Genomic DNA, 24,637 nt, shown 5'->3' with positions numbered 1-24,637 from the left:
CTTGATTATACATCTCTTAGACAGCTAATCCATGACTTTGTTGGGGACTTCTCGAGACACCAGTTCAGCCGAGGTATGAGGAGATTAGGGTCTCTGTGGTAGAGGCTAGAACCCAATGGCGCAGCATTCTCTGATCTGGAAGATCCGACCTTGTTTGTGGCATTTTGAGTAGGATCATTAAGGAGAATGGATTGTAGGAGCTTCACCCTCAATCAGAATGGATCCACGCTAACCCTGGGGTTTAGATCTAGAGAAGCATTGGTGACCTCTCAACCGGCGACAATCACATACATCCTGCCATAGAAGAATTCATTTACAATTGAAGAAGACAGTAAGACCAGAGTTAATCCAGAAGGACAAAGGATCTTCAAGCCTTAACCATCTTCTTACATTATAAACAATTCAACCTAGTTCAAATCTCATTATTCTTTTTATGCAATGAAACAACATACCAACATCTTCTACTCACCTGACTAAGATTTGCAAGATAACCATACCTTGCTTCAAACCACAATCCTCGTGGGATCGACCCTGACTCGCTCAGGTATTACTTGGATGACCTAGTGCACTTGCTGGTTCAATTGTGTGAAGTGTGGAGATTCATGCACCAATGTCCTATATTATTTACCACTAGCCTTAAACTTCTGTTTGCATTCATCACATTGAGCATGATCTATACCATCAGTCCCAGGTCCAAGCTTTGTAAAATATCTCCACACATTAGATGTTGTTGCCTTTGTCTTTTTTTTTTAATATCTTCTGCAGTTTCAAATCTTTCTTCATTTTCAGGGTTTTGTGTTACATTCCCACCATCAACTTCCATAGAGACAGAGTTATCCATAGAAAAATCAACAACTCAACCTAAATAACACAAATACATAACAATATTTAAATAAGTAATAAATCAATAAAAAATATTGAAAAGTAAAATTTTAAAAGCATGAAAGAAGCTAAGCATCAGAATTGAACCATCAATAATCTTTGATAATGTTGCATCAGAACACATACACCAAGCATTCAACAAATTAAAACTAAAGTTAATTCATATCCTCCTACCAGTCATAAACTGTTGGAACCAACACATTGAATAATTTATTTTAGCAATGATCAGAGCCTCCAAAATACCTTCCTAGTACCCATTCAAAATCAAATAATGCATATCAACTAACACACACATATTAGAAATTAGTTGTCAATTTGCTAGCTTTTGAAACGTATTTATAGCTACCTATAGTTATACCTATATTAGTTAGCATTTTAAAAATAGGAAAAAGAGAGTTGCCTATGTCTTGTTCCAATTTATTCATCAAGAGCTAAAATTGCAACTAATTTAGAATTTCAAGCCGAACATGTTAATTAGTGGCATTGTCTTACCGAAATTCGTAAATAGTGACTATGACTATCATTTTAATAATGAAATTATCAACAGTTAACTTAAATTTTAATCAACTGCTCTTATTAAAAATTTAAAATCTCAATTCCACATGACGGGAGATTTTTAATCTGTTTCAGTGCGACGAACTTAGGTAGATGTATTATGACTTTGACAGAACTCATATATGTATGGAAATAGACTCCACAAAAAATTCAAAAGTATGAAAGAAGCTATCCACAACCACAAACATATGAATATACGATAGAGGCATAACAAAAACAAACGGTAGGTAAACTGTAATAATAGTTCCTTACTTAAAAAATTTTTTTTTTCACTTACTAAATCATAGCCACCGAGAGGGAGAGAAGGGGAGAGGAGTGCCAGCGGGAATTTGCAGGACAAAGAACCCCCAAGGCCTAAGAGGCAAAGGAGGAGAGATGAGAAAAGGGCATAGTAGAGCCAAGACGAGACAGCGCTACTAGGACTTCGATTTGGTGAGGACCGACGAGATGAGACAGGGACCGGCGATGGGGAGACCGATGATGATGAGCTGCTGAAGGCTGAAGCTGAGGGTCAGGGTCTCAATGTCAGGGAAGGGTTAGGGCCGACTGTTGTTTATGGGAAGCAAAACCTAATTTTCTATTCAAAGAACTATTTATATCATTTGTAAATTTACAAAAATACCCTTAAAAAAAACAAGATGGCATCCCGTTAGGCCAGCCTGCCCCCTCCCCCTCGCCTTGGCCCGCGGTTTTGGCGGTTTGACCCGGCGGGTTCAACTCGTTTTGCCACCCCTAGCTGAATCTGAAGAATGTGAGAGGAAGGTGTCTGTTAGGACAATGATATAAGAAGAAAATAGAGGACAAAGGCTTAAAAAGAGGCTCTTAAATTGGAGTCGAATTTGAATTTTAAGATTTTAGAGAACATTATAGTTTGATTTGTACGGTGTAGTTTGATTCTTAATTATACGAATGGTACATTGCAAGAAGGTTAACTCACACCTACACTAATGACAATCTACCACGATTAAGATTCTCACAAAGGCATCATGGGAATGCAACCTCACAGAGGTCCTGAAGCTTGGCTGCTTGAACCCATCATCTTCCCAACAAGGTTGAAAATGGAGGTGTAATTTAGGATTTTAACTCTCTTTTGGAGGGTTTATTTGGGTTATTTAAAATATTGCCACATCATGTATCTATTACCCTTTCACATGGCAATTTGAAACAATATGAAAACACACCTTATCCACTTAACAGTCACATCAATGCTTTGTTAATGGAGATCACTCTAAGGGCAAACGTGAGCTACAGTTTAATATTTGGGGGTTACAATTGGGTAAATTGAAATTTTAGGGTTGAAATTGAGGCTGAGTTAAAATTTCAGGACCAAAATGGATTTTAACTCGAATTTTGTTATTAATTCTCAATATGTGTCACTCAATATAACTTAACACATACACAATATCATTGCATACATAATGTTCTCTCAAAGGAGTCAAATGCCTACTTGAATTATGCAGTTATGTTATGCATGTTTTTTATTTTATGAAGTTTGGAACTTCGGTATTTATAGAGGTTAAAAATTCAATTACTAAACCCACTAATTTTACCTTTAGATAATAATGCTCTACTTTACAAGGATTAATGCTTCATTAGGAAATTTAGTGCTCTTATTCCAATTAATGGTAGGATATCCAAATATTTATAATACTCTTTTATGGATCTGTATTAGGGATATTTCTCGTTAAAAATCTTGTCAAGAAAAATTCTATGGAATAATAAAAACCTGACTAAAGGGAAAAAAAGTACAATATCCTTTGTAATGAGAACTGTCTCGTTAAAAAACCTCATTAAGAAAAATCAAGTGGGATAAAAACCAAATTAGGAAAAAGAGTACGGTCTCTCCCTTATTGGTAACATCATACAAGATTTTAAAATTGATGCATTTCAATTTTATGTACTATATTTTAAATAATTAGATCACCTTGATTTTGAATCTCATTTTCGTTAAATATTTTGTAAGATAGTCATACAACATCTGTCGAGATTGCTTTAAACCATATAAATAGCGTTGCATCTTAATCGAGTATAAACCTTGAGAACTTCCTTTGGATGATTCAGATATCTTTAATCATTCAGGAACTCTTATATAGATATCACAATCTAAAGACCAATATAGATAGCCATGATCAAATCCATTAGATACATATTTAAGTTATGATATGCAGATAAGTTAATCAAATATCTCAAAGTAATTCCATCTACATGAGAGTATGTCTCCTTGTAGTTTATACCAGGTTTTTGTGAGAAATCTTGTGCTACAAGTCGAGCTTTGTAGCATACAATTACATTATTCTCATTTTTTTTCTCACAAATACCAATTTGTATCCAACAGGTTTCACACCTTTTGATGTTCAGACTACAGTCTAAAGATTTCACATTTTTTAAGTGAGTCTAATTCATTTTTCAAGGCTTCTTTCTACTTTCGCTCTTTGGTGGACGAAATTGTGATAAAAGAGTTTCAAGCACTGTTAGAGAAGCTCACAACTCCGTTCAACTAACCAGCAAGTGTACTGGGTCGTCCAAGTAATACCTTACGTGAGTAAGGGTCGAATCCACAGAGATTATTGGTTTGGAGCAATCAATATTTATTTTATTAATCTTAGTTAGGATGTCAATAGGATTATTTGGATTAAAAGTGAAATTACTGGGTTTGATTATAAAAATAAAAGAGGGAACAATGTTACTTTGATTTTCAGTACTGGGGAATATGTTGGAGTTTTGGAGATGCTTTGTCCTCTGACTTCAACTCTTCCTTGAAATCCTCTTCTCACACGCAGGTTCCTTCCATGGCAAGCTCTATGTAGGGCGTCACCGTTGTCAGTGGCTACTTCCCATCCTCGCAGTGAAAACTATGCTCACGCACTCTGTCACAGTACGGCTAATCACCGGTTGGTTCCCGCTCCTACTGGAATAGAATCACTCTTTTGCGTCTGTCACTAACGCCCAGCAGGTTAAAGTTTGAAGCACGTCACAGTCATTCAATCCCGGAATCCTACTCGGAATACCACAGACAAGGTTTAGACTTTCCGGATTCTCATGAATGCCGCCATCTATCTGGCTTATACCACAAAGATTCTGTTGGGGAATCTAAGAGATATTCATTCAGTCTGATGTAGAACGGAGGTGGTTGTCAGGCACACGTTCATGGGTTGAGGAAGGTGATGAGTGTCACGGATCATCACCTTCTCCACAGTTAAGCGCAAATAAACATCTTAGATAAGAACAAGCGTGTTTGAATGGAAAACAAAGGAATTGTATTAAATCATCGAGACGCTGCAGAGCTCCTCACCCCCAACAATGGAGTTTAGAGACTCATGCCGTCACAAAGTATGTAATTCAGATTTGAAAGTGTCATGAGGTACAAGAAATGTCTGTAAAAGTTGTTTAAATAGTAAACTAATAACCTAGGGTTACAGAAAATGAATAAACTAGGATAGTTGGTGCAGAAATCCACTTCTGGGGCCCACTTGGTGTGTGCTGGGGCTGAGACTAAAGCTTTCCACGTGCAAAGGCCTTTATTGGCGTCAAACTTCAGGTTATGACGTGTTTTGGGCGTTCAACTCCGGATACTGACGTTTTTCTGGCGTTTAACTCCAGACAGCAGCATGAACTTGGCGTTTAACGCCAAGTTACGTCGTCTATCCTCGCTCAAAGTATGGACTATTATATATTGCTGGAAAGCCCTGGATGTCTACTTTCCAACGCCGTTGAGAGCGCGCCAATTGGACTCCTGTAGCTCCAGAAAATCCATTTCGAGTGCAGGGAGGTCAGGATCCAACAGCATCAGCAGTCCTTTTTCAGCCTAAGTCAGATTTTTGCTCAGCTCCCTCAATTTCAGCCAGAAAATACCTGAAATCACAGAAAAACACACAAACTCATAGTAAAGTCTAGAAATATGATTTTTGCCTAAAAACTAATAATATTCTACTAAAAAATAACTGAAACATGCTAAAATCTACATGAAATTACCCCCAAAAAGCGTATAAAATATCCGCTCATCACAACACCAAACTTAAACTGTTGCTTGTCCTCAAGCAACTAGATGAATAGAATAGGTTCTAACAGAAATTAAGAAGTAATAATATTTTAGAGTTTTAAATGAAGCTCAGATTCTTATTAGATGAGCGGGGCTTGTAGCTTTTTGTCTCTGAACAGTTTTAGCATCTCCCTGTATCTTTTAAATTTCAGAATGATTGACATCCTTAGGAACTCAGAATTCAGATAGTATTATTGACTCTCCTAGTGTAGTATGTTGATTCTTGAACACAGCTATTTATGAGTCTTGGCCGTGGCCCTAAGCACTTTGTCTTCCAGTATTACCACCGGATACATAAATGCCACAGACACATAACTGGGTGAACCTTTTCAGATTGTGACTCAGCTTTGCTAGAGTCCCCAGTCAGTGGTGTCCAGAGCTCTTAAGCACACTCTTTTGCTTTGGATCACGACTTTAACCACTCAGTCTCAAGTTTTTCACTTGGACCTTCATGACACAAGCACATGGTTAGGGACAGCTTGAGTTAGCCGCTTAGGCCTGGATTTCATTTCCTTGGGCCCTCCTATCCATAGATGCTCAAAGCCTTGGATCCTTTTTACTCTTGGCTAGTGCTCATGGCTTGTGAATAATTTTTTTTTTGACTGCTTTTTCTTGCTTCAAGAATCAATTTCATGATTTTTCAGATCATCAATAATATTTTTCGTGTTCCTCATCCTTTCAGGAGCCAATATTCATTAAATTCAAAGTACAATTTATGCACTGTTCAAGCATTCATTCAGAGAACAACAAGTATTGCCACCACATACAATTAATTATAGTCTTTATTACTAAGAACACAAAAATATAAATTACTTCTTTATTCTAAAAAAAATCTACTACTTTATTCATGCCTGATGATGATGAGAAAAATAAATTATAGCTTAATTGGAAGTAAAATCAAAATAGATATGCTAAGTACTACTACTCCTATATAACTTCTAAGGTAAAATCCTATAATAATACTATCACAGAGTTAAAGCTGGAATTAGAACTTAACAACCTGTATTTTGGGAAGTGGATGTTCCTTTAGTCTGTGGGGTGCCTTCAAGAATTAATTTCTGATGCTTCAGCTCCCTTAAGTTCACATCCTTGCTCTTCCTGTTCTCTCAGGTGCCATGATCTTAATGAGTTTTAGCTCAGTGATCATGGCAAATCACACCAAACTTAGAGGTTTGCTTGTCCTCAAGCAAAAGAAAGGAAAGGAGAGGAGTAGAAGGAGAGGTATTTTCATAAAAAGATAAGATGAGTTGAAAAAGATATTAAAAATATTTGAAAAAGAATTGGATTGGAAAAAGATTTGTGTTTATAAATTAAGATACATTTGATATTTTTGAAAAAGGGATTTTAGAAATTAGGGTTCTTAGAAAACCAATTTGATTTTGAAGGATGATAATTTGAAACATGTTTATGCAAGAAATCATGGATTGAAACTTAAAAATTTAGAAAAATTGTAAAGAAAAACGAATTTTACCTCCTCCCCACCATCCTGGCGTTAAACACCCAAACGATGCATGTTTTGGGCGTTTAACGCCCAAATGCTGCTTCTCCTGGGCGTTCAACGCCCAGCTGATGCTTCTTTCTGGCGTTGAACGCCCAGATGGCTACCCTTACTGGCGTTGAACGCCCAGTGGGTGCTTCTTTTGGGCGTTCAACGCCCAAAATGTTTCTTACTGGCTTTTTCACGCCAGTGAGCTTCCAAATTTCCCTGTAACTCTGTGACTTCAACCAATTGCTATTTCACCTTTTGAAGATACTGTAGCATCTACCTGTAAAAAAAAAAAAATCAATACGAATAAAATTAAATTTTGTGATTGGCTGGGTTGCCTCCCAGCAAGCGCTTCTTTAATGTCATTAGCTGGACTGAGTTTTAATCAAGTCTCAGTTTTGAGCATTCTTGCTCAAAATTGCCTTCAAGATAATGTTTGACTCTTTGTCCATTAACAATGAACTTTTTGTTAGAGTCATTATCCTGAAGCTCTATGTATCCATATGGTGATACGTTTGTAATGACATATGGACTTCTCCACCGGGATTTTAATTTCCCAGGGAATAATTTGAGCCTAGAATTGAATAGCAGAACTTTCTGCCCCGGCTCAAAGACTCTGGATGACAATTTCTTATCATGCCATCTTTTTGCTTTCTCTTTGTAAATCTTTGCATTTTCGAAAGCATTGAGTCTAAATTCCTCTAGCTCTGATTCGAGACTCTCAGCCATATTGACCTCTCTTACCAGAGAGTCAATAATATCAACACTCATGCAGTCATTTGGGGTGTCTGGATGTTGCATGGCTTTAACAACATTCAGCTTGAACTCTTCCTCATTGACTCTCAAGGTTACTTCCCCTTTTTGGACATCAATGAGGGTTTGGCCAGTTGCTAGGAAAGGTCTTCCTAGAATGAGAGTTGCACTCTTGTGCTCCTCCATTTCCAGCACCACAAAGTCAGTAGGAAAGGCAAATGGCCCAACCTTGACTATCATGTCCTCAATCACGCCTGATGGGTATTTAATGGAGCCATCAGCAAGTTGAAGACATATCCTGGTTGATTTGATTTCTTCAGTTAAACCAAGCTTTCTGATAGTAGATGCAGGCATTAGGTTGATACTTGCTCCAAGATCACATAAAGCTTGTTTGGTGCAAGTGCCCTCTAATGTGCATGGTATCATAAAGCTCCCAGGATCTTTAAGCTTCTCAGGTAAGCTTTTCAGAATGACTGCACTACATTCTTCAGTGAGGTAAACTTTTTCAGTTTCCCTCCAATCCTTCTTATGACTTAAGATCTCTTTCATGAACTTAGCATAAGAGGGTATTTGCTCAAGTGCTTCTGCAAACGGAATCTTTATTTCAAGAGTCCTGAGATAGTCTGCAAAGCGGGCAAATTGCTTATCCTGTTCCGCTTGGCGGAGTTTTTGAGGATAAGGCATTTTGGCTTTGTATTCCTCAACCTTAGTTGCTGCAGGTTTATTACCTACAGAAGTGGGTTGGGAAGCCTTTTTAGAAGGGTTGTTATCAGCACTTGTATGTGACTGATTCCCCACTGGTATTTGAATGCCAGTGGTGGGAGCTGGAGTGGCGTTAGACGCCCCTTGCTTGTTTGTTACTGGCGTTTGAACGCCAGAACCATGTTCCCCTTGGGCGTTCAATGCCGGATTCATGCTTGTTTCTGGCGTTGAACGCCAGGAATGAGCATGGTCTGGGCGTTCAGCGCCAGCTTTGTCCCTTTCTGGGCTCGGACTGTCTTCAGGAGGATTTTGAGTATCCACTTGTTTATTTCTTGGTTTCCTGCTGCTTTGAAGTGAGGTATTTAATGTCTTCCCACTTCTTAATTGAACTGCTTGACATTCTTCTGTTATTTGTCTTGACAGTTGTTTTTCTGTCTGCTTTAATTGTACTTCCATGTTCCTGTTAGCCATTCTTGTTTCCTGTAATATTTCCTTGAATTCGGCTAGCTGTTGAGTTAGAAAGTCCAATTGCTGATTGAATTCATTAGCCTGATCCACTGGACTGAGTTCTGCAGTTACTGTTTTAGCTTCTTCTTTCATGAAAGATTCATTGCTTAAGTACAGATGTTGATTTCTGGCAACTGTATCAATAAGCTCTTGAGCCTCTTCAATTGTTTTTCTCATATGTATAGATCCACCAGCTGAGTGGTCTAGAGAAATCTGAGCTTTTTCTGTAAGCCCATAGTAGAAGATGTCTAATTGCACCCATTCCGAAAACATTTCAGAGGGGCATTTTCTTAGCAACTCTCTGTATCTCTCACAGGCATCATAAAGAGATTCATTATCTTCTTGTTTGAAGCCTTGGATGCTTAGCCTTAGCTGTGTCATCCTTTTTGGAGGGAAATAGTGATTCAGGAATTTTTCTGACAGCTGTTTCCATGTTTTTATGCTGTTCTTAGGTTGGTTATTTAACCACCTCTTAGCTTGATCTTTTACAGCAAATGGAAACAGTAATAATCTGTAGACATCCTGATCTACTTCTTTATCATGTACTGTATCAGCAATTTGCAGAAATTGTGCCAGAAACTCTGTAGGTTCTTCATGTGGAAGACCAGAGTACTGGCAGTTTTGCTGCACCATGATAATGAGCTGAGGATTCAGCTCAAAGCTACTAACTCCAATGGAGGGTATACAAATACTACTCCCATATGAAGCAGTAGTGGGGTTAGCATATGACCCCAGGGTCCTCTTGTCTTGTCCATTCATACTTACTTTAGAATTGGAACACAAGAGATAATTTATATGTTGATTTAGAAAAAAATGGAATAAGTAAAACAATATATAAAAAGGAGTCAAAAATTTATTTATTATTATTATTATTATTATTTTTTTTTTTGAAAATTTTTTCGAAAAATTTGAAATTAAAATCTGAAATTTATATAAAAATTTCGAAAAAGTGGTTCAAAATTAGTTAGAAAATATAAAAATTTTTTGAATTTTGAATTTTATGATGAAAGAGAAAAACACACAAAAGACACAAGACTTAAAATTTTTAGATCTAGTGCTCCTTATTTTCGACAATTTTTGGAGGGAAAACACCAAGGAACACCAAACTTAAAAATTTTAAGATCAAGACACAAGAAAAACTCAAGAACACTTTGAGGATTCACAAGAACACCAAGAACAAAAGGAAGAAAACCAAACTTAAAATTTTTAGAAAACTTTAAGAAAATTTTCGAAAATTATAAAAATTAATAATAAAACACCAAACTTGGAGTTTGGCACAAGATTAAATCAAGAAAAATAAACAAGAACAACTTGAAAATCAATGAAGAACAAAGACACAAGTCGAAAATTTTAAAGAAAAATATGAGACATGCAATTGACACCAAACTTAGAACAAGACACTAAAACTCACGAAAATTAAGAATAAAAATAAAAATAAATTATTCCTAATCTAAGAAATAAAATAAACCTTCAATTGTCCAAACTCAATAATCCCCGGCAACGGCGCCAAAAACTTGGTGGACGAAATTGTGATAAAAGAGTTTCAAGCACTGTTAGAGAAGCTCACAACTCCGTTCAACTAACCAGCAAGTGTACTGGGTCGTCCAAGTAATACCTTACGTGAGTAAGGGTCGAATCCACAGAGATTATTGGTTTGGAGCAATCAATATTTATTTTATTAATCTTAGTTAGGATGTCAATAGGATTATTTGGATTAAAAGTGAAATTACTGGGTTTGATTATAAAAATAAAAGAGGGAACAATGTTACTTTGATTTTCAGTACTGGGGAATATGTTGGAGTTTTGGAGATGCTTTGTCCTCTGACTTCAACTCTTCCTTGAAATCCTCTTCTCACACGCAGGTTCCTTCCATGGCAAGCTCTATGTAGGGCGTCACCGTTGTCAGTGGCTACTTCCCATCCTCGCAGTGAAAACTATGCTCACGCACTCTGTCACAGTACGGCTAATCACCGGTTGGTTCCCGCTCCTACTGGAATAGAATCACTCTTTTGCGTCTGTCACTAACGCCCAGCAGGTTAAAGTTTGAAGCACGTCACAGTCATTCAATCCCGGAATCCTACTCGGAATACCACAGACAAGGTTTAGACTTTCCGGATTCTCATGAATGCCGCCATCTATCTGGCTTATACCACAAAGATTCTGTTGGGGAATCTAAGAGATATTCATTCAGTCTGATGTAGAACGGAGGTGGTTATCAGGCACACGTTCATGGGTTGAGGAAGGTGATGAGTGTCACGGATCATCACCTTCTCCACAGTTAAGCGCAAATAAACATCTTAGATAAGAACAAGCGTGTTTGAATGGAAAACAAAGGAATTGTATTAAATCATCGAGACGCTGCAGAGCTCCTCACCCCCAACAATGGAGTTTAGAGACTCATGCCGTCACAAAGTATGTAATTCAGATCTGAAAGTGTCATGAGGTACAAGAAATGTCTGTAAAAGTTGTTTAAATAGTAAACTAATAACCTAGGGTTACAGAAAATGAATAAACTAGGATAGTTGGTGCAGAAATCCACTTCTGGGGCCCACTTGGTGTGTGCTGGGGCTGAGACTAAAGCTTTCCACGTGCAAAGGCCTTTCTTGGCGTCAAACTTCAGGTTATGACGTGTTTTGGGCGTTCAACTCCGGATACTGACGTTTTTCTGGCGTTTAACTCCAGACAGCAGCATGAACTTGGCGTTTAACGCCAAGTTACGTCGTCTATCCTCGCTCAAAGTATGGACTATTATATATTGCTGGAAAGCCCTGGATGTCTACTTTTTAACGCCGTTGAAATCGCGCCAATTGGACTCCTGTAGCTCCAGAAAATCCATTTCGAGTGCAGGGAGGTCAGGATCCAACAGCATCAGCAGTCCTTTTTCAGCCTAAGTCAGATTTTTGCTCAGCTCCCTCAATTTCAGCCAGAAAATACCTGAAATCACAGAAAAACACACAAACTCATAGTAAAGTCTAGAAATATGATTTTTGCCTAAAAACTAATAATATTCTACTAAAAACTAACTGAAACATGCTAAAATCTACATGAAATTACCCCCAAAAAGCGTATAAAATATCCGCTCATCACTCTTCGTCAACATTATTCGATAGTTTTTTGTTCAGGATCCTCATTTCATGCATAATCTTTATTAGTACATTATATGCAAATATATCATTGACAGTTATTTCTCTTCAATTCTACTTTTCTCACGTAAAGACATAGTTCATTTAAATCTCATCATTTTGACAATTTTCATGTACCCAAACATCTTTTGATGTTTCAATTATGTCATGACTTTGGACAACTTCAGGTATCCCAACTATATCTTTGTCCTTCTCAATAAGAAGTGTATTTGCCTCATTACCATAGTTTGCCCTTCTTCTTTTGAGTATTTTTATCTTTAGAACCAACTAATCTACCATACTTTTGGCACGTGTTTACATTATTGACCATTTGTCCAATAGAAATATCAATTTGAATTGATTCATTTTTAGCTGGTATATTGAATTTTGTTATTATTTTTATATCAGAAAATTCATCAAGCAATTTCGCAAAATGTACAATCTTTTGAACTTCTAGTTCATATTGCCTTGATCGAGGATTCAAATGTATCAATAATGATGCACTCGACTTAACTCCTTTAATTTACTGGTTGTTTATTCTCTCTCCTAATGTTAGAAATATTATCTCATTAAAGTAACAATATGCAATTTGAGCTTTAAATACACTTCCATTTGTATTTCTAGATATCTTATAATAGAAGGAGAATCATGTAAGAACTAAAAATTTGTTAGTATTTTTAATTAGAATAAAATAATAATTTAAATATTTAGAATAGGTTGAAAAATTTAGAAATATTAATTTAAAAATTTAAAGGTGAAATTTGAATTTAGTGAATTTTTTTAGTAGGAAAATGTAATTTTCTGCAAAAAATGCGTAAAAACCCGTACTTATAATTTAGTAGGCAGTACCGACTTAAGTCTGTTCGGAACTACAAATGAAAAAATAAAAACTATAGAAATACTTAGAGAAATAATTTAGAATTGAAAATCAGACACTTATTCTAAAGGTTTTGGCCTAAGGTTAGGCCAAACGAACCAAAAATGCAATCCGGTTAGATCATGCCCACGTTAGGCTCAAGCCCAACATATATAAGCACTTTAATGAGGCATGTCGGCCTCATTCCATCACTTGAAAGGGAGAGTGCATATGAGATTGGAGAGGAAGAGTCTTAGAGAGAGCACTATTCACTTTCATCTTCTTTGGATCATAACTTTTGATCTGGAGCTCCGTTTGGCGTGCCGTTTGTGACCACGCGTTTGTCTTGCTGAGCTCTTCAATTCTATTTAAAAAAATTAGTAAGAAAATTTGTATTTTTTGCTTAGTTCTTCTCTATATATATTTTCGCAATTTTGGACTTGGTTATTGAGAAAATTTTTTGATTTTGGTTGTTGAGGTGTTATCTAGTATTGGATTATTGTTAGGTTTTACTCTAATCACCAGTGCTTAAGATAAGAAGACTCAAAACTCTTGTGGTTTATTGATTTTGTGAATTCTAGTATTGATTGTGGTAATTTGTATGATCTAGCTTGAAATTGATGTTGTTTGGAGCTTGAAATTGGCAATTTTTTAGTGGTTGAAGTTGAGTTTTTGGTGGCTAAGTTTGTGATTTTGGTTTGGAGGATTGGAAGCTTTTGTGTAAGGTTTTTTGTGGTGTTCCAAGCTTGGAAGGAAATCAGCCAAGATATGGTTTCGGTTTTCTTTAGTTAATATGTAATGTTGCGTGAGACTTAAGCTAGTTGCCTTAAGATAAGTTGAATTTGTATGAATGATTCAATTATTATTGAGAATTGTAAATGTGTGTGATATGAAATTTTTGAAACGGATATTGAATGAGTTTGCATGATGTTATAGAATATTGATGAGTATGTGAATGAAATTGGTGTATAATGAATATGATGATGTTATTAATGTTGATGAGAATTGATGAGTATTGGTGTGATTTAGGTTGGATTGGAAATTGTTGAATGAGTTGATGAGGTGAGAGTTGAATGATTTAGGTGTTTGAATGCTTGAGAAATGATTGAGGAATGTTTTGAGTATGGTTGGTTTGGCTTTAAGTTGAGTGTTTTGAAAACTAGAGGATTTTGCAAGTTTTGGTAAAAACTTATCTTTGACAAACTTTAACGGGCTATAACTTGGTTTTCAGATCCCTAAATTGTGTGAAATTTATTTTGAATGAAAATTGGGTTCATGTAGTTTATGCCATTCGAAGAACGGATGAAAAATGGTTTTTAACAAAAAAGTTATGCGCGTTTGAAGTTTGGTGTAAAAAGCTAAATTCTACAGTAAAACAGTTTTTTCTAAAAATTTGGAGACATGCGTACGCGAACAGGCCATGCGTACGCGGGAATGGGCCTCTGCCCAATGCTCATGCGTGTGCACCACTGGCAAGCATATGTGAAAATTGTATTTTTACGTGCATGCCTATACAACGGAAGGCGTGCATACGCGACAACTGTTTCCTACACCTAAGCTTGGGTACACGGATGATGCTACAGAAGTCGCTTTTGTAGTTCTTTTTTCATTAGAAGAGTTGCATTTAGCCCTATTAGAGATATAGAAGGCTTTGGTTGAAGAAAATTAAAGAACTAAACTCTTTCAATTATATTCACGAATTCAGGTACGCTTCTACTTTTAGTCATCTTTTTCAATGGTTTAATGTGGATAGTCTTGGGATTAAGGAATTTTAAGAATTTTCAACAAAGCTAACATGCTATAAGAAAGCAACAATTAAAGATAACTACACAAATAAGCAATTAGATCAAACTATAAAAGATTACAGAAAAGGACTAATAAAATGGATGAAATTCAACTATTTAAAGGATCTTGGCTAGGGTTAAAAGTTTAGGATTCCTATCTTTGTCATTAACCACAAACATGATTATTATGAAGAGTTAAACATGATAATTATAAAGAGTTAGTCCCACTTTGTCAACCTCCAAACGTGAAAAAAGTCAAGTAGGCATAATTAATCTTGATTCACAAATCCTCAACAACTTACCAATTGAATTTAGTAAAAAGTTAGCAATAGTGAGAACAAAATCAACTAAAAATCCTAAATTACCAATCGCTATTGGACATTAATAACTCAAGGTCACCCAATTACTTAACCTCAAGCCAAGAATTGGAAAATCTATTCCATAATTAAAACAAATATTTTATGAAACACTTGGTATTCATAAAAAACATCATAAATTACAAGAATTAATAAAATCTATAACTATCCACTATAAGTATTCAATATCAACAAGTCCAACAAATATAAATAAAGCATAAAAATATCAATTCATTAATAGAAATTAAAATTCACAAAGTTCATAAACTAGTAAAATGAAGTAAAGTAACTCAACAAGAAACTCTAAACAAAACTAGTGTAGAAGAACAAGAAATTAAGGACAAAACTACAAGTAAACAAGATTAAAATCTAAAACTAGAGATAAAATCGAGAAGAAAACTAGAAAACCTAAAGAGAAGTTAGAGTTTCTCTCACTAAAACTATGAACTAAAAACTTAGAAAATGTGAAATGGATGAAGTGTGTATGAGTGTGGCTTGCCCCCTTCATTCCTTGCTTCAATAGCTTTAGAAATGTGTTAGATTGGGCCAAGAATGGGCAAAAAACCGCGAGTCACGTGCTATTTTAATTGAGGCACATGTTGGATTTAGTGCGTATGTACGCACCATGCCTACGCATTCCTGCATCTTCTCCCAATCTTCATTTGTTCATGAAATCTCCACTTTTGCATAGTTTTCCTCCATTTATTTCAAGTCATCCTTTCCTCTTAAACCTTAAACAACTTAAACAAACATATCAAGGTATTGATTAAAATAAAAGTAAAATTAATTAAACAATTTTAAAGGACTAAAACCCATATTTTAATAAATTAAGAACAATTAGGAAAAAATTCAAAAAGGTATGCATTTTTAATGAATAAGTGTAACTTAGGTTGATAAATTTCACTCTTTTCATTTAAAAAATTATCATAAAATATAAATTTATCAACTATAATATTACTATAATCAAAGGGTAACTGTTTCTATTTCGCTAGTTGACAAGATTTACAAAGCAATTTTTTATCATTGCATTATATGTATGGATGATCCTTTTTCAGGATGCTAAACGTATGCATGGTAAATAACCTAACCTAAGATTCCAAATGCTGGTGTTATTGGTACTAGTAATGGATGATGTTGTATGTTGATTTACTTCTACTAGGTGAGCCTCTTTTATTGAATTTTGTTGAAAATTTTCAACCTCTCTATTCATTGTATATAACCCTTCTCCACATTTATTACTTCCAGCAATCTTTAATGTAGATTGATCCTGTATCTCATAATGCTCATCATTGATCACTAATGGACAATGTAAATTTGAGGTTAATTTTAAAACTGAAAATTAGTTTGTAGTCAAAGCTTACAATATACAAAATATTTGAAGAAAAAAACTATTTTAAAAATGTAATGGTGCTAAAGTGTTGCTAACTATTATGGTTCCATTTGGCAGCTTTACATTTATTGGATCCATTCATTGAAAACTTTGAAAATCATTTAAATTAAAAGTAACATGATCACTTGCACACGAGTCAATAACTCACATTGCAAATTTCGGAGCTAAAATGTTTGTTAGTTTGCATTGAATTATAGTAAAATCACTTTATCTAAAGTGGAAGTTTGAATTAAATTGGTCAGGACCTGATTTGCATTATGAGATTTCTATTGGCTCTTTTTATTTTTGAGAAGTTCCAACAAAAGGTTGATCTTTACTCAAGAGTTAGTTTAGAGCTTGTGATTCCATTGTTCTCTTGAAAATAATTAAGGTTGTTTGTTACTGGTGTTTTCATCAATTTTCTAAGTGAACAAATGGTTAATTGTTGTGCCATGTTGCTGTTTTTGCCTTAAATAGGGGGAGGGTAGGAAACCCATACTTCTTGTAGTATACACTTCAATGTGACTTTGTCTGTTATAATAGGAGAACATTGTCTTGACTCTTCTATCTTTGCCACCTTGAAAAGATATGCCATACCCTCTTCTTCGGCCTTTATTGCTTGAGAAATTCGGTAGTCGTGAGGGCTTGATTTGAGACAAATTGAACAAAATTCGTGTATTGTCTATTGTAAGTTGTCTTTTTTGTTGAATCAACATAGAAAAGACTTTTGCCATGAACATAACCTGTGGCCTTAATGTGGAATATTTCTCGTTTAAGCCTCTTAGAAACCTTATCACTTGATCTTCATCTCTATACTCTCTCATCTTTGGCAAACCACAGCAGCATGATGCTGCACATCCTATACAATTTGGGATTGACCTGAAGTTGTTCAGTTCCTTAGACATTTTTCTCAAATCTTGTGAAATAACTTGTGACATTCAAGCCATCTTACTTTATGGCAAAAGTTCATCTTGTAAACCCCGAGTAATTAGTGAATAATTAGTTAATAAATTAATTATTAATTAAAATAATTAGAAAATGGGATTTGATAGTTTAATTTGATAGAGAAAATTAAAACGAGAATTTCGACACTAATTTTAAAGAATTTGGCCCAAAATTGGGCCGAATCAAGCGAACCAGACCCAAAATGGGACCAAGGCCCAATCCAACCCAGCCATTTAATCAAGCTCAGCTTCCCTTGCTCTCCCTTCATTCTAAAAACATGCTGGAAACATGTTTTGAAAGGGGAAGAACATGCAACAACACCAAATCCTCACCTACATAATCAAACCTCCATAATTTTTGATCCGGAGCTCCGATCGCCACACCGTTTGCGGTCACGCGTCTACCGCGTCGAGCTCTACGATTCTATCAGATCAATTTCATAGGTAAGCCTCATCTCTCATCTCAGCCTCTCCTTCTCTTGGAAATTCGAAAATTGGGGCTTTAGTTATTGAAAATTCGATGTCTTGATGTTTAGCCTTAAATTAGCTCGAAAAATTTGTGGGCCTTTGCTCAATCAAGATATACATAATATGAGGATTCCTAAATTCTACAAATTCTAGTTTATATGAGTTTGGGTATTGAAATTTGGGTGTGATACATGTGAATTAGGCTTGTATATGTATATGTTGAAATTGATTGAGTACATTGGTGGCTTGATGAAAGATTGGTGCTAAAGCTTTATTGAATTTCGACTTGTGGGGACTGTGTGTGACCTTGGTGAGTTACCTCAGGAAAAATATAGAAATTGGCCAAGGTATGATTTTGGTTTCTCGTATTTAATATATAATGTTTTGTGAAAACTTAGGCTAAACGACCTAGGATAAGTTGAATTATGAATTTTGAAGCTTGAATGTTAGTATAGTTGATAAAGAATGGTGAAATTGATGAGGTATGATAGATTGAATAATTGTGATATGAATGTGGTTAGTTTAGTGAGACTAGTTCCTTGTGATGATGTTGATAGTGATATGTAATAACGTTGAATGATGATAATTGTAATAAGTATGATTGTAAAATGTTGTGAATAAAACTAGTCAAATTGAGACATGATTGGATATGAAAAATGTGGGGCTGTGTGGTTGTAAAATAGTGTGTTTTAGTGTAGGTTATGGCTGTGATTATTGACGGAGGAAAAATGTCGGTAAAGATTTTCACAAAAATATCGCGTTGCAAGTATAGTTCTAAACTGACAATTAAACCTCAATCAATATTTAAATTGTTTGTCAGTTAAGCAAACCCAATAAAATTAACCGAAGTATTTAAACCTCGGGTGTTCCTCAAGGAAGTGCAGGGAAGTGTATTTATTATTGGTTATGAGACTGTATCCTTTTGGGTTTTGAGTTTAATAAGCAAGGAATGTAAGTAACAAGAAAATAAGCTAACAACTAAGAAAAGTCCTAGCAAGGGTTGAGAATCGGAATTCCTATCCTCATTATCATTGTCAATTGTGATGGTAATTGCGAATTGCTCTCACTTAGTTAACCTCTAACAATTGAAGGGAAGTCAACTGAGCAAATCAACTTGAGTTCACAAGTTCTAATCAAAGACTAGAGTTAGTGAAGCTCAAGCCAACTAGCAACTTTCAATCACCAACTAACAAGAGACTTTGACAATTCAAGAGTCTCCAAATTACTCAATCCAAGCTAAGAATACAAAAATCTAATTTAAAATCCTACCAAGCATTTTATCAAGCACTTGGTGAGCACAAAATAAAAGCATGATAAAATTAACAAGGAATATTAAATCTAAACAACCAATTGCAAGCATCAATGACTAACAATTAAAGAGAGTAACAATAAACATGGAAAACATAAATTTCATTAAAAGAAATCAAATTTAACAAGATCTCATAAACATAAAAATAGAAAAAAAAGGAAAATTAACAAGAGAAAAAGATGAACTAAAGTGCTTAAACAAATAAAAGTAAGAACAAAACTAAATTAAAGAAAGATTGAACCTGAACCTAAGGATAAATTGGAAGAAGAAACCCTAAAACCTAGAGAGAGGAGAGAGCCTCTCTATCTAAAAAACTACATCTAAAACCTGAGATTGTGTGAATGAATTGATGGCCCCCTTCCAGCCTCACTCTGCCACCTCTAATCAGTATTTTCGGGCTTGAAACTGGGTCAAAAGCAGCCCAGAAATCGCCCCCGGCATTTTTTGCAATTGCAGCATGTGACGCTCTGTCACGCGTACACGTCGCCGACGCTACGTGTCGATAAACAAATTTCTGGTCACGCGTATGCATCATCCACGCATACGCGTTGCTTGCCTGCTGCACTAGTCACGCGTGCGCGTTGCCCATGCGTGCGCGTCGCTACCAGATTCTGAAACACTTGATTTACTATAAGTTTGTGTATTTTCTGTGATTTCAGGTATTTTCTGGCTGAAATTGAGGGACCTGAGCAAAAATTCGATTCAGAGGCTGAAAAAGGACTGCAGATGCTGTTGGATTCTGACCTCCCTGCACTCGAAATGGATTTTTTGGAGGTACAGAAGCCCAATTGGTGCGCTATCAATTGCGTTGAAAAGTAGACATCTTGGACTTTCAAGCAATATATAATAGTCCATACTTGGCCCAAGTTTTGATAACACAAACTGGCGTTTTAACGCCAATTTTCTACCATTTTCTGGCGTTAAACGCCAGAACCGGCATAAAAGCTGGAGTTAAATGCCCAAACTGGCACCAGAGCTAGCGTTTAACTCCAAGAAAAGCCTATGCACGTGAAAGCTTCAATGCTCAGCCCAAGCACACACCAAGTGGGCCCCAGAAGTAGATTTCTGCATCATTTACTTATCTCTGTAAACCCTAGGTTACTAGTCATTATAAATAAAACCTTTTACTATTGTATTTTCATAGGGATATCTTTAGATCGTTTTTGAGACTATCTTTGTATCACTGTTGATCTCTTGATCACGTTTAGGGGGCTAGCCATTCGGCCATGCCTGGACCTTTATCACTTATGTATTTTCAACGGTGGAGTTTCTACACCTCATAGATTAAGGTGTGGAGCTTTGCTGTTCCTCATGAATTAATGCAATTACTACTGTTTTCTATTCAATTCAAGCTTATTCTTGTTCTAAAATATTCATTCACACTTCAACATGATGAATGTGATGATCAAGTGACACTCATCACCATTCTCACTTATGAACGCGTGCCTGACAACCACTTCCGTTCTACCTGAAAACAAGCTTGAATGTATATCTCTTGGCCTCGTGGTCCATGATGCATGATTGCCTCTCCTGACAACAGAGCCTTCCATTCCGTGAGATCAGAGTCTTTGTGGTATAAGCTAGAATCAATTGGCAGCATTTTGAGATCCAGAAAGTGTAAACCTTGTCTGTGGTATTCCAAGTAGGATCTGGGATGGGATGACTGTGACGAGCTTCAAACTTGTGAGTGCTGGGCGCAGTGACAGTGCGCAAAAGAATAATTGGATCTTATTCCAACACAAGTGAGAACCGACAGATGATTAGCCCTACGTAATTTGTAGCCGGACCATTTTCACTGAGAGGATGGACGGTAGCCATTGACAATGGTGATCCCACAACATACAGCTTGCCATGGAAAGGAGTACGCATGACTGGATGAAAGCAGTAGGAAAGCAGGGATTCAAAAAGAACAAAGCATCTCCATATGCTTATCTGAAATTCCTACCAATGAATTACATAAGTATCTCTATTCTATTTTATGTTTTATCTGTCTTTTAATTATCAAAACCCCATAACCATTTGAATATGCCTGACTGAGATTTACAAGATGACCATAGCTTGCTTTAAGCCGACAATCTCCGTGGGATCGACCCTTACTCACGTAAGGTATTACTTGAACAACCCAGTGCACTTACTAGTCAGCTACGCGGAGTTGTGAAGAAAGTGTGTGAGATCACGATTTCGTGTACCAAGATTTTGGCACCGTTGCCTGGGATTGTTCGAGTTTGGACAACTGACGGTTCATCTTGTTACTCAGATTAGGTAATTTTCTTCTTGTTTCAACCTTTATTTTATCTTCAAAAAGTTTTCAAAAATCTTTCAAAAAAATTTTTCTCTTCTTTTTCGTTTTTCCAAAATTTTTTTCGAAAAGTTACGAAAAAAATTAATAAAATCATAAACAAAAAAAATATTTTGTGTTTCTTGTTTGAGTCTAGTGTCAGTTTTTGAGTTTGGTATGAATTGCATGTCTTTATTCTTCTTGCATTTTTCGAAAATATGTTCTTGTGTTCTTCATTGATCTTCAAGTTGTTCTTGATGATTTTCTTTGTCTGATCTTTAAATTCTCTTATTTTGTGTCTTTTGTTGTTTCTCATGTGCATTCTCAAATTGTTAGTGTCTCTAGTATGAAAATTTCTAAGTTTGGTGTCTTGTATGTCTTTCTTTTCTTAAAAATTTTCAAAAATATGTTCTTGATGTTCATCATGATCTTCATAGTGTTCTTGATGTTCATCTTGACATTCAAAGTATTTTTGCATGCATTCCTTGTTTTGATCTTAGTTTTTTATGTTTAATTTCAATATGTTATTTTTCTCTCTCATCATTAAAAATTCAAAAAATTCAAAATTATGTCTTTTCAAGTCAATAATACAGAGAATTGAAGATTCAGAACATACAACAGAGGAATCACAAAGAAAAAGCTAGGCGTTCAAAATACCCAGTAAAGAAGGATTTCTGGCATTTAAATGCCAGCCAGGGTACCTGGCTGGGCGTTTAACGCCCAAGGAGGTAGCCAAGTGGGCCTTAAATGCCAGAATGGATACCATTCTGGGAGTTTAACGCCAGGATAACACCAAAGAGGTAATTTTATTTTCAATTCAAATCTTTTTCAATTTTTCAAGTTTTAAAACTAATTTTTCAAAATCTTATCTTTTTCATTTCCTCTCTTATCAATCATATCTTTTTCAAAATCAAATCTTTTTCCTTTTTCTTTTAATATTTTCGAAAATCCTTACTAACAATTAATGTTGTGATTCAAAAATTGCAAGTTTGTTACTTTCTTATTAAGAAAGGTTCAGTCTTTAAATTCTAGAATCATATCTTTTAGTTTCTTGTTATTCAAGTCATCAACTTCAATTTTCAAAATAAAATCTTTTTGAATTTCTTTTTCAAATCTTTTTCAATCATATCTTTTCAAACATATCTTTTTCAATCAAATCTTTTTCAAATCATATCTTCTTCAATTTTTAATTTCAAAATCTTTTTCTAACTTTTTATCTTTTCAAAACTTACTTTTTTCTTATCTTTTTCAAAACCACCTAACTCTTTTCTCTCTCTCTAATTTTTGAAAACCACTAACCACTTTTCCAAAAATCTTTTTAATTAACTAATTATTTTAAACTCTAATTTATTTTATCTCTTTCTTAATTTTTGAATTCTAACTAATAATTAAAATAAAAACAAAAATATTTTTTCTTTTCCTTTAAACTAATATTCGAATATTCTCTCTCCTATCTCTTTCTTTTTAATCACTAACACTTATCCTCCTTTAATAATTCGAACCCCATCCCGCTCTATAAGTTTGAATTCCTCTCTCTACCTCATCCTTCTATTCTTCTTTTCCTCTGACACATCAAGGAATCTCTATACTGTGACATAGAGGATTCTATACTTTTTTTGTTTTCTTCTCTTTCATATGAGTAGGAACAAAGATAAAGGCATTCTTGTTGAAGCTGACCCTGAACCTGAAAGGACTCTGAAGAGAAAGCTAAGAGAAGCTAAAGCACAACTCTCTGGAGAGGACCTAATAGAAATTTTCGAAAAAGAAGAAGACATGGCAGCCGAAAATAATAACAACAATGCTAGGAAGATGCTTGGTGACTATGCTGCACCAACTTCCAACTTTTATGAAAGAAGCATCTCAATTCCTGCCATTGGAGCAAACAACTTTGAGCTTAAGCCTCAATTAGTTTCTCTAATGCAGCAGAACTACAAGTTTCATGGACTTCCATAAGAAGATCCTCATCAATTCTTATCTGAATTCTTGCAGATCTGTGACACTGTTAAGACCAATGGAGTTGATCCCGAGGTCTACAGACTTATGCTTTTCCCTTTTGCTGTAAGAGACAGAGCTAGTATAAGGTTGAACTCACAACCTAGAGACAGCCTGAACTCTTGGGAAAAGCTGGTTAATGCCTTCTTAGCTAAATTCTTTCCATCTCAAAAGATGAGTAAGCTTAGAGTGGAAGTTCAAACCTTCAAATAGAAGAAAGGTGAATCCCTCTATGAAACTTGGGAAAGATACAAGCAATTGATCAGAAGGTGTCCTTCTGACATGCTTTCAGAATGGAGCATCATAGGTATCTTCTATGATGGTCTGTCTGAGTCATCCAAGATGTCATTGGACCATTCTGCAGGCAGATCTATTCATCTGACGAAAATGCCTACAGAAGCCCAGGAACTCATTGAAATAGTTGCAAATAACCAATTCATGTACACTTCTGAAAGAAATCCTGTGAACAATGTGACAACTCAGAAGAAAGGAGTTCTTGAGATTGATACTCTGAATGCCATATTGGCTCAGAACAAATTATTGACTCAGCAAGTCAATATGATTTCTCAGAATCTGACTGGATTGCAAGCTACATCCAGCAGTAATAAAGAAGCATCTTCTGAAGAAGAAGCTTATGATCCTGAGAACCCTGCAATGGAAGAGGTGAATTACATGGGAGAATCCTATGGAAACACCTATAATTCTTCATGGAGGAATCACCCAAATTTCTCATGGAAAGATCAACATAAGCCTCAACAAGGCTTCAATAACAATAATGGTGGGAGAAATAGGTTTGGCAATAGCAAACCTTTTCTATCATCTTCTCAACAATAGACAGAGAATTCTGAGCAGAGCATCTTTGGCTTAGCAAACATAGTCTCTGATCTATCCAAGGCCACTCTTAGTTTTATGACTGAGGCACGGTCCTCCATCAGAAATTTGGAGGCACAAGTGGGTCAGCTGAGTAAAAGAGTTACTGAAACTCCTCCTAGCACTCTCCCAAGCAATATAGAAGAGAATCCAAAAAGAGAGTGCAATGCCATCTACACGTCCAACATGGCCGAACCTGTAGAGAAAGGAAAGGCAGGGATTCCCAGTGAGGCAGACCTCCTAGGACGTCCACTGACCACTAGGGAGTCCCCTCATGTGGAACCAAAGGAATCTGAGGCTCATCTAGAGATCATAGAGATTCCAGTGAACTTTCTATTATCATTCATTAGCTCTGAAGAATATTC

Source organism: Arachis hypogaea, chromosome 10, assembly GCF_003086295.3.
Source record: "Arachis hypogaea cultivar Tifrunner chromosome 10, arahy.Tifrunner.gnm2.J5K5, whole genome shotgun sequence".
Classification (NCBI taxonomy): domain Eukaryota; kingdom Viridiplantae; phylum Streptophyta; class Magnoliopsida; order Fabales; family Fabaceae; genus Arachis; species Arachis hypogaea.
This window is presented reverse-complemented; position numbering follows the sequence as displayed.